Source organism: Falco biarmicus, chromosome 8, assembly GCF_023638135.1.
Source record: "Falco biarmicus isolate bFalBia1 chromosome 8, bFalBia1.pri, whole genome shotgun sequence".
NCBI lineage: Eukaryota > Metazoa > Chordata > Aves > Falconiformes > Falconidae > Falco > Falco biarmicus.
The window spans coordinates 24,437,877-24,454,869 of NC_079295.1; the positions used below are offsets into that span (position 1 = coordinate 24,437,877).

At 37.9% G+C, this 16,993-nt stretch overlaps 1 protein-coding gene across 6 annotated transcripts in view; it reads left to right on the plus strand.

Moving 5' to 3' along the window:
• Positions 1 to 16,993, plus strand: part of FIGN (fidgetin, microtubule severing factor) — a 106,583-nt gene that overhangs the window by 32,075 nt on the left and 57,515 nt on the right. For 2 of the 6 annotated variants that reach the window (XM_056349813.1, XM_056349815.1), the window contains one exon: positions 4,328 to 4,476. The exons of 3 other annotated variants lie outside the window; for them this stretch is intronic. The gene's annotated coding sequence lies outside the window, so the exon portion shown is untranslated. Of the gene's footprint in view, positions 1 to 2,659; positions 2,745 to 4,327; positions 4,477 to 16,993 lie in introns of those variants that run through there. One more of the 6 variants, XM_056349816.1, reaches the window with a different exon arrangement.

Sequence of the window (16,993 nt, forward strand, 5' to 3'; positions counted from 1 at the left end):
GTGAGAGACTTTGATGAGCAAAACATAGAATTGTTTGGTTCTATTAAGAAATGTCACCATTTATCTAAGTAAAACTATTAAGCCTTAACCTGTATCTTTTCTTTCACCTTGGTGTATGCCAAGGGTAAAGGTTCAAACCAATTCTTTTCATGTACATAATCATGGGCTGCAATTAGTTACAATCTAGTTCTTTTAAAAAGAATCCATTAAGAAATCATACCAGGTGAACAACCACTAAAGTAGAAAATCTGATGCATTAAGAGTTACAGACTTGCCATGTAAACTTTGTGTGGCATTTAACATCACTTAGAAGAACATTAAGAGTAACTTATGTGTTATGCCAGTATTCACAAAAATAAAAATTAGAGGGAAAAAACCCATACAACTAAACCAAGCTTGAGTTCTTTTCAGTAGGAGAGAACATTGATTGTCACTGTGCAGCAAGAAAACCTTTGCATGATCTTATGACAAAATGGAGGATGTTAAAGTAATGGTTTACTAACTAGAAAGTGACTACACGATATTGTAAACCACTTGTTAATGTGGAAAAATTGTTTGTCTGCCATTAAAATACTATAAATAAACAGGAAGAAAAAAAAAAAAAAAGACATTTGCTGTCTTGGAGGGAGATAAACTGGGTCTAAATAAGTTATCTCAATTCTGGCGTAGCACTGCAGCTGCCAGGTAGGCTGCTTGCTAAAGTGCAGGGGACGTGAGGCTTAGGAGCCATTCTCAGGTACCTAAACAGTGGGTGCACCAACCAGGAGGGAATCTGGTATCTGGAGGACCGACCGAAGTGAGGTAGGAACATATAAGTGAAACAAAAAAATACGTTTGCAAGGATAATGACCATAACAAGAAACACGAGAGCTTACATCGAAGACCCGCCTGACTATCTGTCTCTTGGCAGAGGCCAACAGTGGCTGGTAGAGAAGAGTGTGAGATCCCACAAGTGTGGGGCTGGGGGCTGCACGGGAGCTGCAGGCACTGTGGCAGAAGGAGCGTGTGCCCAAGGTGCCGTAGGCTCTGCGGGACTAGGCTGCAATGCTCAGCAGGGTGTTTAGTTTCCAAAGGGATGTAATTCTGCACTGTGTAAAGCTATTGAATGAGAAATAAGAAAGTTTTTACTGATTGCCATAATGTCTAGCCATTGAAGCAGATTTAGGGAGGGTTTTTTTATACAGCAGACAATCGTTAGTTATTAGCTGGAAATATGCTAATGAATCTAATAGGAATAAAATAAGAAAAGATTCCATAGAAATTGCTCAAACTATCACACTTAATAGGCAGTGATAATCCTTCTGTAGTTTTTTTAATCACTCTATCAACTTCTAGGGAAGTAATATTTTTCCCCTGTCAAATTTCATATATTGAAAATGTCTTAAAATTGTAATTTTCAGTAAATTTATGTAGAGTTTTTCATAGGAATACATATGCTGCTGTGGGTACTGAATTAGAAAGTTTTAAAAAGAAAATTAATTATAAAAGTAGAACCTTCCAAGACACAATCTTCATGGAATCAGTCAGTGGGAAGAGTCCTATTTGTGGTACTGCCAAAAACGTTCGTCCAGAAAGGAATATGGTATTTAAGACAGAGATAAGAGAATGGTAGGCTCTATTATTTGCCAAAAAACACCCCAATATATTTTTTTTTTTTTGACAGGCTCACAAAGTACAGCTGGTGTGGTGGAAGGTGAGAGAGCTGTTGCATCCTAGCAATATTTAATGACAGTTAGGAAGGACTGAGGAACGTAGGCAAAGGGTTTGCAATGGTTGTCCTTGGTCTGGAAGGACCAGTGGGCCTGCTCATGGGGTGTGTGACTGGGAGCCAGGTCCTGGGGTTGTGTTTCTGGAGCTGCCAGAGAGTGGCTGTGGGATGCTGGGGGTGGCTGTGTCTTCTAGAGGTTCACCGCTGCATTGTCCTCACCCTGTCACCAGACTGTGCCTTTTGTTGTGTAATGGTGGGGGTAGCTGTGGTCAACTGCTGGAGGCAGAGGAGTAGCAAATGCAGATTTTATTGTTTGTAAGAGTTATACCTCTGCTCAGTCATCAGTAGTTGGAGAGAGAACTGGAAAAAATGTATGACTAGGGGAAACTACCATGAGTTTAAGGTGCTTTTGCATCATTTGCAGGATAGTTTTTCAGTAGCAATCTTTGTTTTGCTTGTACAATAAAAGCCTCATTTAGGAAAACTATATTAGGTGTGGTTTTAATTAAGTACATAAAGAAGTTTTTAAATTGAGATGCTCCCCTAGATGGGGTCTAGCCATGTTAGTAATTCCTTATTAACGTCTCTGGTCTAGAGTACTTCGGGAAGACTTTTTAGGGAAAAAACTCTTCATTTTTTTAAAAATTTATTTTTTATTTGTAAAGACCAGGTCTCTAGTTAGGAAAAAGCAGGCAAGTTTTCAGCATTGTGAACTTTCTCTTAGGTAAATCAAGTTATTTGAAATCTTTCTTCTTAAAATGGAAGTATTTGTGTCACTTGTGAAGTCTAGTGCTTGGAACATCATCAGAATGTGGAATAATAAACGTACAAGTAAAACTACTAATGAGAAACAAAACATTTTCAGTAGTGTTTAAATGAGTTATGGTAATGTTGAACAATATTCACTAATATCATGTTGCTGTGCCTTACATTTCCAGGTATACTGCAGTCATTAAATCCTGAGAATTGACTCCAAATACATCAAAATTAGAAACCTCTTTGCACAACTTTCATGTTCAACTCTTCTTACAAGTTGGTAATTAGAGTATTTAACCTTACTCTCCCTTTGTTTACTAGAAAATCCTATTTTTTTTAACAATTACAGAAATACTAAAGCAGATCAAGCAGTTATTTTGACAAACAGCTTGAAACATTCTTGCCTAAATTCCACAAATAAAAAAGCTAACTAAATAATCACCCTGAGCAGATTTTCACAGGGACCTCGGTCTACCTATATAAAGGATAATTACACTGGTGTTTTAACGTGGGGCAAAGGAAGTGATAAAATTAGGGCATAAGAGACACTATTCCTATTTTGAGAATGTAGTACAATAATTGGTAAGGGATTTTTATTGTCGTTTTATTATACCGAGGCTTTTTTTTTTTTACTTCCACATGGTTGGATTATTTTTTTTTCCAGGCTTTTAAGTCTTGTGTTTAGTGGCACGAATCTGGGCAGACTGGGTAGGAAACTGCATTCAGTGAGGTCTCCCAATGTATTAATAGTACATTTTTTAAGTTATGGGTGTTTGTGTGTGTTTTAACTCTGCAGCTTCCATCATGCACCCCCTCACTAACTCTCTCTCCCTGTGCCTTATGTCTGGTAAATGAAGAACATCCATTTCAATGCTGCCAGCCCTTTAGCCATTACTACATTAGAGTAAGGACTGTCAACCATTGCCTGGGGCAGGTCCATTGCTAGCTGATGCCTTCTGGGGGGGCGCTGGAGTGAAATGCTGGGTTACAGGGCTCTTCTGATGTACCCAGATCGGAATCAGCCCATGAATCAATCACATGGGCTACATTGTCTACACAAAGTATGTTGCCCCGTATTGTCTACATAATGTTGTGCAGTAAAAGTGCGTTTGGCATTTCATCCTTTCTTCTTTTATACATCTGTAAATACAGGGCAAAACTAAATTTTTCAATTTTGTACTGCCTTAATTTGACTGGTTCTGTTGAGTGAAATTCCAGAATTAAAACAATGATGCTGCAAACATCTTACAGTCCTGAACGCGTTTCCCAGCACTGCTGTAATACTTGAGTTCTGTACTGTGCCATCATTTCATGAGATCTAAAGATTGGGTTGCAGCAGCAAGGGCAAGCGTTTCTGCAGTTGGTACAGAGCTTGCGTTTTTAAAACAAAATAACAAACATTCATTACATTTTGATACATTTATTTGGCAGTTTTGAAGCTTTATTTTTTTTTTTTAATGTCATTGCTTTCAAAGGGTTTTGTTTTCTTGGGTTTCTTGTACTCTTTTTGCAAATACAGATGAAGAAGGAACTTAACCCTTCTAGATTCAGTGTCTGTCCTGGTAATAATGTAAACCTCTGTGCTAAAGAATTTCACTGCAAGGGAATAACTGTGTAAACAATAAATATGTAAGTAAGGGAGTAACTCTGTGGGATGTTTAGCTATTGCCTTATCTTCTTTCACAAAGGACATTTAAAAATTAAAAATAAAAAAAGATGTTTTTAATTTAATCTTGCTTGCAGTTTTCCGTGCCCTCTGTGACTAATTTAAAACATTTAGAAATTATTTTGAAAGGAGTCATTCCGTACAAAATACAAGCATGAATTCTTAGTTTTGTTTTGGTTTTTGTTTTTTTTTTTCAGGATTTGTTTGACAGAATTTCACCTAACGATCTATCCAAACCAGCAAGCTTCACTTAGTTTCAGCCCCAAATTACATCGTTCGACCCCAGTAGAAGTTTCCTCCATTTCAACAAATCGAGCCCAAGTTTGTGTGACAGTGGATAGATGAGGTGAGCTGATGAGGGTCTGGGAGGCATTGAAATCAGAGTGGCAGGTGAGGCAGCTCTCAGTGAATGGATTTGAAGGACTAAATGTGAGGGTTTAGAAATGGAGGAATTGCCATACTGGATTACATCCAGAGTTCATCATGAAAATATCTCAAGTTTGTCAGTACCCATCAGAAAGCCCATTAGAGAAAGCTGTATGAAAATCACAGTAACAATCAAAAACAAGCTGAATGAGAATTGTATCAATTAAGTTTAGATCTGTTTTACAAAATCTGTGTTTCCTAAGTTTTCTTCTTGTAATCTTAACCCAGGGCAGTTTATCTTGGTATAATTTCATTGCACACACATCATCAGACTGGTATGAGTTTTATTTTCTTTCCCCCCCCCTCAGGTGTGGATTAATGCAGTCAGACAATTGTCAGACCTGTGAACTATGGGTTATCAGCCACTAGATACTAGGACTAAGATGAAGAGCAAGGACTATTTTTATTGTAATCAAACAGCTTAATTGAGTTTGGGGCATTTCTTCTGGGTTGGATATAGTGGCGGGACAAAATTGTAGGGAAAGCTGAACCTGCCTGTACTAAAATTTGCTGTCAATACGGGTGCTCTTACAAGGACTGGATCACTGCAAAGGACTGACTTGTATGTTACAAATATATAGGTTTCGTTTCAATTGATCTTTTAAGTTTTAAAAATTATATTTTTCCTCTTGCCACGCTGTTTTTGCCAGTGTAAAGATCATAGGTTTTATTTGATTATATTTTGGTAATCTGTAAAATGAGACTGGGTCACCTTGCACCATGCAATATTTCACTTTGCTACTAAAACTTAATGCCATCTTTTTGTCTTTCAGTGAGTGGATGTCAGAGGACATAACATTAATATAAGACAGGCATCTCTAATATTTCATGAATGGCCTTTAAAAAAACCTCAGAAAACAAACGCAGGAATTAAAAATTGACACTAGGCTAGTGAATTTCATCACCTTTCTCAAATGTTGAATGGTTTTCCATTTATGTATCTCATCTATTACAAGACCTATTCTGTGTCAGGCAAGGCTATTAAAAAGCACAGGTGGCTTCATCAGATTGAATATATTGGTTTTCTCTTGGGGTGGGGGTATGGAGAGATTTCCATGAAAAAGTGGTCAAGAAGATCAAGAGGTAACATCCCAAAATGAGACTAGTAGCTTTTCAGTGGGTTAGAGTTCACTATTATAAAATGGGAGGCCTGGGATTTTGTGCTTCTTTGTTGTTTTTTTTTTATTTATTTCACTTTCTGCATGTTGAAAGTTAGTCTATACTTTTCAGCTCTATAGGGATGTCAGGTAGGTTAAATCAAGATTTTATAAAGTGTTCTAAAACAGTGCATACTATTAGTAAATTATGGGGGCTTTGCTTCCATTTTTTATATACTGCATTTATCAAATGTAGTGTTCCAAAATTACATGGCAATATATACAGATGTGGATAGCTATGTGTCCATTTCTATTTTTTAATGTGAAATGTCTACAAATTTACTTAGAGATATCAGAACATTGGATTAGATACAACTTTTTGTAGCAATATCTCTGCATGCTGATTTTTATATGTGGTAGAAGATACATAATGCTTACGGCTAAAACATGCAGGGATGATCTATTTTTTGCATTCTTTGATACTTAAGGGTAGGAGAACTCTACTTAAACTTCTGAACATCAGAAATTTCAATGTCTAATCCTTCATTGGACCAATTGTACCATTAGATTAGAGCATAAGAGAGAGGGGGATGGCTGTGTCAGTGTGTAGGACTTATCCATAAGCTGAAATAAGCATTACATAGTCTGGATGATGTAGTAAGAGGAAGTATTCATGTTTTAACTCTGAATATTCATGTGCAAAACTGGATTAAGCTACTAGTGAAACCTGGTATCTAATTTATATGTAGTAGTTTTGGAAAACAAGAGTGGAAGAGACCACTAAGACCACCAGTCCGGTCATCTGTTATTGCAGATGCCATGTCATATAATCTCTTCCCTAAATCTGTTGAGTTCCCTAGATTTATGGAGTTCCATGCTTAGCATTGATTATCTCCACAAAAATGATATTTTATTTGGCAAAAATCAGTGTTAATAAGTTCATGTACGTTAGCATGAAAGAATTTTAGAAATTACTTGCTAGACAGACTGGCCAGATAAACAGTTTGGTGGAGTTAATTCATTCCTAGTTTCTAAAATAAGTGTGCAAAGAACTGTCAGCAGTTGCTTCCCTCCCTGCAGTTCTGCTGTCTTTCAAGCACAGAACAAATGCAGGTCTACCCTTAGTGTTGGCATCCCCCCTGGAATTAGGTGGTTTTAACAGACTCCTCAAGATCTTTATAAAATGTTGGCTTAGATAGGTGGCCTTCTAGACAGATTTTGTGAACCGATATTGACCTTTACCACAGCCAAATGACACTGTTAAATTTCCTCTGCCCTTTAGACTCAATAACTGTTTTGTTTGTTTTGGTTATTAACGTGGGTTCTTTTTAATTCACACATGCAAATATAAATATCTATCACCGTATGACAATATGTAGATTTGTGGTGGTTCCAAGAGGACCTTGGGTCCATAAACCAGTGGCTTTATTATGTAATGCTGCATAAATGCTGTATTTTCCACTGTGACAGATACAATCTTGAACATGTATTTTTCATGTTACTTAACTATTTCAGAACATCATGTGTGAGAGAACGCATCAAAATGGAAATTGCTTCTACAGACGCAGCAATAAATATTGGTTGGGTATATTGCATTGTTGGGCTCCATGTGTTTTAGAATGTTCTCAATTCTCTTGCCCTAATCAACACTGTAAATACTTGCTGCATTTCCTGGTCAACCATTTGTTGGATTAACAATTTGGACCTTGCAGTTTCTACCATACACTTTGATTCTTTACTGTATATAGTCATGGTTATTTAAGACCATCCCCTAACAAAATTACTCTAAAAACTCCTGCCTTTTCCAGCTATTCAAAGAACGGCAAATCATGTAAATTCTATGCATTATATTTGGGGTTAGTAGTTATTTGAAGATTAGCTAGTTTAAAAGCTGAGAAAAATCTTTACATTTGTGCAGAAGTCTGTTGCTGTGTGACACATAGAAATTTACCATCTTTTCATTTAAATATTGAGAGGGGTTGTATTTTGTTTTGTTTTAAGGAAAAGTACTTGCCATATAACCTTCAGCAGAGATTAAAATAGTTTATAGTGCATTACTGAAATGCATCAATATTTGCAGTGATAAATGATGTAAAAAAAAAAAAGAGAGAGAGCTTAAAAGACAAATATGTCTGATTACGGCAGTTTTGTGCGGGAGATTTTAGACAAAGTTGTTGGCATATTGCTTCTATTGAATATTCCCTTAAAGGATTTTGCTTAAGTTATTTCTCCTTTAAAGTCTTTATAAACATGTCATTCATGTCCCATTTTTTATCTACTCTCTGCTTTATGCCATTGAGTTAGAATAGAATCATAGTTCCCTACCTCATCTTTCAAGTGAACAGAGTACTGTGATGGCCGCGTATCTTAGTTAGTTTTAGGGCCCTTTACTGTGTCAGGGATAACACCGTGTTTCCTGTGGAGCCTGAGTACTCTTATGAATGACTTTCCAGCACCAGACATAGTATATGCCAATTTTCTATTGTATACTTTCCTCTGTGGATCAATATAGATGTTAATTAACATCTTAACAAAATTATAGTTATGCTCAAAGGTCTCTCTTCCCTTGTATCTTGCCAGGAAGCTGATCTTCAGCAAGCTCCTCTCATACTAGACATTGTCAAGAACAGACATAATTGAAATCCCTTTTCATTTATCCCAAGGCAAAGATACTTTTCTTTCTTTTCTCTTCAGTAGATATGCACAGAAGTTTGCTAACTGGGGGGATGGAGCTGCAAGCCTACTATAAACATCAAAGGTGACTTGATACAGAGATTCTTGGAAGAAGTTTCCACCATACTTGAAGTGTCGTGACACTGTTTCATTCAACTGCTTTTCCACATTGCATTACATTAATAACCTCTTTTCAGGTTTCTTGGCAGATGAGGAGAAAGGGAGGCCTTCAGTAGAAAGTTGGATGGTGATTTTGAATGAATGAGGATGAAGATGAACTGTTAGCCTTAAAGCTTGTATGAGGTAGTCAGAACACGAAGAACCGTGAAGTAGGTCAGTACTTTTGTCTTCTTTTTACATCAGTTGTTCTGCAGAACTGCATTTACAAATGTTTAGCTTATATTCACACATAGCACTGATATTTCTGTGTCTCCTCCTTGAATGTACACTATCCGAGATTATTTTCTGTTGTTTTATCCCTTCTGTCATGTAGCTTTTGAAATATCTTGTGCTAATAAGCATCTGATAGATCTCACCAGGAGTCTTGGCTTCATCTTTAGTCTTCCTTCATCCTAACAATTCTGCCTACAGTACATACTGTTCACAGGGTAGATCTCACATATTGCTGTTCAGCTGCCAGGCTCTCAAGTAATAAACCCTGCGTTTTATTTCTGAATTAGTGAAATTATGATTTTAGGAGTGTTCTTTCCCTGACAGAAGATGGGAGTCCAACGACACATCCTTGACCATGGCTGAAGAGTGCCCAGCAATTTGGGAAATTAGTTCGTTACTGATCACTCAGTTTCTTAGGGTGCTGCAAAAAAATACTCTATTGGACAGGTTCTTGTGGAAGTGGAAGAGCTTTATGATGCTCTGTCTGATTCTTTTGTTATGGGACTTAGAAACTTCGCCCTTTAGTCCACAATGCCATTTCTTTCCAAGATTCTGTAATGGTATGGCTGAAAAAGCAAGTTAGCATTCAACACAATATCAAATTATATGCAACCAACCTAATAGTGAATTTTATTACTCAATCCAGTTAGATTTTGAGCTGTTTTGCTCTGTTACTTAGACTTAAGAAGTTTAATCCGCTATTAGTCAAAGCCAGAAAGACCATTTTGTCTGACTGAATTGTGTTCTGATGTTAGATTCTCTAAATATTGCGTTATTGTTACTTGTCCAACGTTCTTTTAGGCATAAAGGTAAATTTGATGCCTCTTATCTTCTTCCTTTCTGAAACTGAAATAGTGCCCCATTCCTCCCATGTTATAGTACCCAGCAATCCCATAATCACTTGCATCCTTTAAGGCTTGCAACTAACAATAATGTTCAGATAACACACATTGCAGTGGCAATGGGAAGGAACCCCAAGTGTTACTAATACCATATATACATTATCTATTAATTTCTTTCTATGTATGTTCTTTGGTAGCACTTCAAAAATTACCAAAACTTGCCCATGACGATTAAAGAAACTAGTGATACTGCTGTGTTTCACATGGATTGGAATCCGACTAGGCACATTTTTCAGTATCTGCATTATTATTGTCCATTAATTCCATTAAACTTGAGGACAACATTATTAGATCATTCCATTACTTAGAATAACTTAAAATTTTGTTTAATAGATTGTCCTTTATCAGATACTACTGTCAGCTGTGCTTTATCTAGTACAAATACTGCATATACACTGTCACCAGCTTAGATGTCATTTCGTTAGGAGCTGCTGTCTCAGCAAAATGAGAATATTAATCTAAAAGAAGTGTATTTTTTTTTCAAGCAACGTAAACAAATCTATCCTACTTAGAGCTGCAGTGTCAATATTTTGCACTGCCTGTGTTGACCTATTCATTGTGGTTTTTGGCATATGGAACAACTCTGAAGATTCCATTTCTGGCCTTTCATTATAGGCCAGTTCAGGGTATTTCCAGCCCTTATCTTAGATATTTTTCAGGCCCTGAATAATTTTCATATATATGAAATATACATTCTGAAATATCTTAGAAATTTCTATACATTTAATCATAGTCCCATATTGCACTGAAAGTTTACTTCTTGGTGATATAGGGAGTGGGTACTCCAGTGAGTTTGTTTCATTCTGGACAAAAGCTTTAGCAATTAATGTTTGTCCAGTGTTCTAGAGAGTCTACAGCTGCTGAAGCTTTTTGAGCTTTGACCTCAGCTTTGCAGATCTTCTGCTGATTGCTGGAAAAGGAAAAAAACACTTTATCTACCTGGGAAGGAAGAAAGTTTCTGAGCATTTTTAGCAAAGGGCAGAGAGAGCTTAAGACCCATTTTAGTCTGTGTTGTGTTCCTTTCAATACCAAAATGTCTTAAAGATTTATTCATTGGATACTTTTAAGCTTTATTAGTGCTAAGGATGTTTGTGTTTAAATTACACCATTGTAGGATCATTATGCCAATGATTTTCTTCCTCACATACCTGTAGAAAATATAAAGGATTTCTGATGCAAATGCTAACAAAGAGGTGAAACATTGATTGACTTGTTGAAGATTTTCATTAGAAACACTTTGCTCAGGTGTAAATCGGCAACTGGTTTAGAAGTAGAGCTCTTTACACATGTTCCTCATTCCAAAGCTCATTCCAAAGCATCATTATACATTTTGTTTATCTAGTAGAGCCAGCCTAGAGATGAAATCAGCTTTTTCAGTTAACTTCTTACCTAGATTTGTTGCTTCCACTTTCTAGAATGTACATGTTTGCTTAGCTTTAGCCTTCAAAAGTTCTGGTTCTTGCTCAGAACTTTCTGGCCATGCTTTATTGCTTTTTACCACACTCCAAAATGGTGTTACCCAAGTAAAAATCTTTGTATATTTTATGTCATCAAAGTTGTCTGATTGAAGAAAGTACCCCCCCCCCCACCCCCCCCCACCCCACACCCCCCGTTATTCTTTCACAAAGGTGCTCAGTGCTTCTGTGAATAATTCTTCTTTGCTAGTGGCACTACTGTAATTTCTTTGCCCCTACCATACAGACTTTGTGGGTTCTTCCTCATTGCCTACCAAATGATGCAATTGTTGCCTTTTTTTCCCTGTACGTGTGTATTTCCACATGATACTTGTCAAACAGGTACAACTCCAAGAGGTGTTTTTGTTAAATTCCAGCTTGAAATCTGTACACTGTTCTGGCCAGTGCTTCTTGTGACATTTCTTGTCATTTAAATTCTTTCTAATGTTGAAAAGCTATTGGCTTCCATAAGTATCCATCCTTTCCATCAGACAATTCTCGCCTTCACTGATGTCCACTAAACTACATGGTTGTGTGTTTCAATCCAAGATCAATTCTAAATCCACTTCTCTCTGGCTTCAATTTGAACAGTTATGTCACTTGTTTTCCTTCATCACATGAGTGTAGAGAACAGCATTCTTTAAATTCTGGAATAACTTGATAGCCACCTTCAACTGAATTTATTGAAAGCTGATATGTGCATCCTGTGCTTCAGAGACAGTTGTTATTTAAAGCACTTGACTGCCTTTCTCTTTTGCTGGCACCTTTTTCCTGCAGATACAGAATTTCACTCTTTTATTCACTATTTTGGGAAGCAAAAATATTGTTGGGCTGCGTATTTGCTCTGTTTATTTTTGAGGGGTGTTTTACTTATCTCCCTCTCACTCCTGTATGATAAAGTGTGCAGTGAGACTTCATCACAGAATGGTTGTGGTTGGGAAGGACCTCTGGAGATCATCTTGTCCAACCCGCTGCTAAAGCATGTTCACCTAGGGCAGGCCGCACTGGATCATGTCCAAGTGGGTTTTGCATGTTTCCAGAGCAGGAGACTCCACAGCCTCTCTGGGAAGCGTGTTCCAGTGCTCTGTCACTCTTAAAGTAAAGAAGTTCTTCCTCATATTCAGATGGAACTTCTTGTGTTGCAGTTTGTGCCCATTGCCCCTTGTCCTGTTAATGGGCACCACTGAAAGGAGTCTGGCCCCATCCTCCTGACACCCACCCTGAAGATCTTTAGATGCATTCATAAGATCCCCTCTCAGTCTTCTCTTCTCCAGGCTAAACAGGCTCAGCTCCCTCAGCCTTTCCTCACAAGGCAGATGCTCCAGTCCCCTCATCATCCTCTGCTGGACCCTTTCCAGTAGTTCCCTGTCTCTCTTGAACTGGGGAGCCCAGGACTGGGCACAGTGCTCCAGATGCGGCCTCATCAGGGCCGAGCAGAGGGACAGGATCCTCTCCCTTGACCTGCTGGCCACGCTCATCCCGACACACCCCAGGATCCCACTGGCCTCCTTGGCCACAGGGCACACTGCTGGCTCATGGGCAACTTGCTGTCCCCAGCAGCCCCAGGTTTGTCTCCGCAGAGCTGCCTCCCAGCAGGTCAGCCCCCAGCCTGGACTGGTGCGTGGGGTTGTTCCTCCCTGGGTGCAGGACCCTACACGTGCCTTTGCTGAACATCGTTAGGTTCCTCTCTGCCCAGCTCTCCAGCCTGCCCAGGTCTGGCTGAATGGCAGCGCAGCCTCCTGGTGCATCAGCCGCTCCTCCCAGCTCTGTATCAGCAGCAAACTTGCTGAGGGTGCACTCGGCCCCTTCGTCCAGGTTGCTGATGAAGTTGAACAGAGCTTGTCCCAGTGCTGACATGCACATGAGATCTCCACTTTATTCTGTATCTTTCTCCAACATGAGTGCTCCTCAGTACTCCTGCAGATAATCTGTTTGAAGGGACATACCAATACACAAGGAAGGACAGGACAAAGGTGAATCCTGTGTTATCACCGTTTGTCTGTAGTCATGTCATCTCTTGTAAACCCATTACCATTGTGTCAGTAGTCCAGTGGCAATCTTGGCATGCAAGGGAAAGTTTCTAATAGTTTCTGTCTTTCTGTAATGGTAGCCCACCACAGTAGCAGCAAAAGTTATTTTGCTGGGTTAGCTTCACTCAAAGGTCTTTGCTGTAATTAGATCACCCATCTGTCACTGATTCTGTAGACCTTTAGTCAGAATTATCTGGCAAAATGTGGGCATGAAGGATGCCTGGGTCTAGGTAGGTCCAGGCATGTTGAGTGTTATTCTGTGTAATCCTGCTGTTACTTAGTATGGTCCCAACATCAATGCTTGTGTGACTAGGTATATCTTTCTTCAGCTGTTCTGGAAACAAAGTGTTAAAGTGGATCCGGAGTACTGAGGTTATGTTGTGCTGATACATTGTTAATCAAAATCCCTCAGAGATTTGCAGAAATCATCTTCAAATTTTCAAATATTAATTAAATTAGCAGTTGTAACACTAGAGAATCTTTCTAGTATATTTTTTTTTTTTTGTTTCAGTTACAAATCTTAAGTACACATGATAGATTTAATACAAATTACTTTGGAGATGTTTTTTAGCAGGTTTTTCTCAAAAGATCTCCCCTCTACCCCTAATCACAATTCTTCTGATACCCATTTTCCTTACCAGCCTGAAGTGAATTGGAAGGCTTTACATGGTGCACAAATGGCCAGAATTCTCTTGGCCCAGCAAGGAAAGGGGTGTGGAATGGGACATCCATCACTAATAAATAGTGAGAAAAAAGTGTTCTATATCAAGGTTACCCATGTGAGTCACTCCTCCAAACCTACTTCACTGTAAACAGGCTGAGATTATTTTTTATTTTCCCCTAAGGCTCCCATTTATGGACTGAGAATTACCTTTAATTTCTTCGCAAATACACTAGTGAATAGGAAAAGTCTGTGGGTTTCCCAAAGAAGATACTAATGCTTTAGAAAGTGTATGTCATAATGGAAGGACATATTACTTATGGAGGGACAGCAGCTTCATTTCGCAACGCAGTACTTGTAGCGGTTGATTCTTGGAACCTCAGAAAATTAAGAGAGAGAAGACTGTTGAAGACATTGAGTCTAGGCAGCTCTTCAGTATAGTTCTAAGCTATTCTAGAATTTTAGAATATTACTTTTTGGAAGAATGCTTTTATTTCTGAGGTTAATAGAAATGCAAAAAGAAAACCTAAACCACCACATAAATCTGTGATGACCTTGATAGTTAATGTTTGTACAACCAAGTGCAAAGGCACGCAGTTCTGAAATGTGCCCTGCTAAGGCAGACTCCTCACAGGATTAGTTTTAGTTCTTGAATTTTCTCTCTTTTGTACCAATTGTTTCAAATGATGACAGAAATTGGAAATATTTTTGTTATTATGTAGCAGGCATTTTATGCTTTTTAGAAGAAATGGAAATGGTAACTGTATGTTTACCAGGACAGTTACTGAGATGAAATTATCAATATAGTTGACTTTGGGGCAATGGGAATTAAAGTGAAAAACATTCCTGTTCATAAAATAAACTTCAGATTCTGTGATTCATATAATTTATGAAAATATGTATTCATATATTAGTGTAGTTTGTACAACCAAAACATCTTACAAATGGTAGTGGAATAACAAAAACTCTGTAGCTATTATTTCCATTCACCAAATACTAACAATGGAAGAGACTGAGTCAAACTTACACAAAGTTTGAGAGGGGAAGGCAGTTATGTTTAACAGGCACTTCTCTTGGTGTCATTTTTAGGTGGCTTTTTGTGATGCCCTCTTCTAGGGATTCTGGAGCTGACCTTGCTCTAATACTAATATGTAAGAAAAAAGTACTTAGCCCATCTTTAAAGGAAGAAAATCTCACTTGGACTGTAGAGAAGATGTATTTATGTTAAATGTTACAGCTATGGAGAGTTTAAACATTCTTTGTCCATATTAGAATTGAAGCACAATAGTTGCGAGGTTTATGAAGCTTGATTTTAAAATGCAACTTTTTAACTTGCAAAAGTCCAGTTGCCTCTTGTGGATCAAGTTGGAGCCATCTAGGGAGGTCCTGCCTTCAACCGTTAGTTATTTCTCTCAATTGGAAGTTGAAGAAAAGTACCGCAGCTGAAGTAAAGGAAATTTTAACCTGAGGTGTTTCGCTTTGTGCTGAAACACCCCTATCTTAGGTGGGAAAGGTTGTCTGCAATGGATGGGCAGATACTAGATGTTGAGTGTGGTAAATTTTTGGAACAGTTTGGTCTGCAGCTCTGCTCACATCCCTAGTTTTAGAAGAGATCTTCTAATAATGCGATATCTTTCTTCCAAAGTGAAAATGCTATAGGAGTTCATAATATTTAGAAGTTAGATATCATGGTGTTACTGATATGAAATTACCATAAATCACAGACTGGGACCTATGCTATTAGTAGTTCACTTCACTGTTAACACACAGAGTATATGTAAACAATATTTATATGTCTTTAACAGGGTTCTACTCAGCTTAGTTTTGCATCTTATCTAGCACATAAGAATACATTTTATTTCATAGTGGTGACTTTCTGCTACATTTTTTGTTCATTATTGTTTAACCAGAACAGAGAATATTAACAACAGTGCATGTATGTATGTATGTGTCTGTGTCTATGTATCTGTATATACATGCATATATTTCTATACATGTATGCATGTATGTGTACACATCCGTATATGTGTATGTCAAAGCATCAAAAGTAGAACTAAAAATCCATACAGTAGAGTATGCATGAAAACCTTAAATTACAATGTATTACTGATTTTAAAAAACCTTTTCTAGTCTTAAAAACAAAATCTACTATCAACATTCACTATCACTAGTCTTACCCCTTCCCCGTGAATTTAGTGCTTAATGTGATTCTTTTGGCTTTGAAATTGAATAATTTTATTAGTTGCTAAAACTATTCAGTAAGAGGGTATTTCAAAAAGAAACCTAAATTGTAAAATTCAACTGGGACACTTACTGAACTGTTGGCATTGTTTTGTCAAAAACTGATTTAAAATGAACTAGAAAATTGCCGAACCATCAAAAGTATGGGATGTGGGAAAGTTAATATATTAAAGAAACAGTATCATGAGAAGAAGTGCCATTTTAAAAATGATATTTTAAGAAATTCACTTATACAGAGAATAGGGCAAAATCATAATCCTTTATGAGCCCAATAAAGACTGCCTAGCTACTGCTACTTGATACAATACCTTTCTTATTGAACTTGGAAAAAATCTACTACGGAGGGATTTTTTTGTGCAATATAGGTTCAGTTGGCTTTTAAACTTAAAATGGAAGAATGGTGATACTGTGATAAGTGTGCTTTGGACTAACCAGGCTGGTGCACAATGCTGTGGACCAGCATGTGCACGCAGTAGCGTACCCATGAGCAGGGCTGGTGGCCCTCAGCCAGGGTGCTTTGGTTTGACGGGCTGTTACTGCACCGGCTATATGGGCAGCCTATGAGGCTTGGGAGTAGACTTTATAGTATTGCCTGTTTTAAAGACAGAAATATGCTTTTTTTTTCTCTCCAGCAAGACTTGGGGATGTTATTTTTGCTTTAGGGACAGGCTGTGCAAGTAGCTGAACAGGAAGTAAATCCATCTTATTTTATTTGATGGGGCTTCTTGTGACAGGCCCACTGTGTAGGATGTTCATTGGCGTTTTGGAAGATCAAAACAAGAGATGCCATTTTGCTTTAGCTCACTTGTTAATGTTTGTTTAAATAGTTAACTCAGGCATGTAGAGTACATACAAAAGATAAGAATGATTAGTATTTGTACTTTGCTTTGTATTTGTGTAGCTGGTAGTTCTTTTCAGAACTACCTGGTGATAGTAAGACAAGGTAAAATATTTGCATTTCCTAGTCTTCTTACCATGTGACTCCT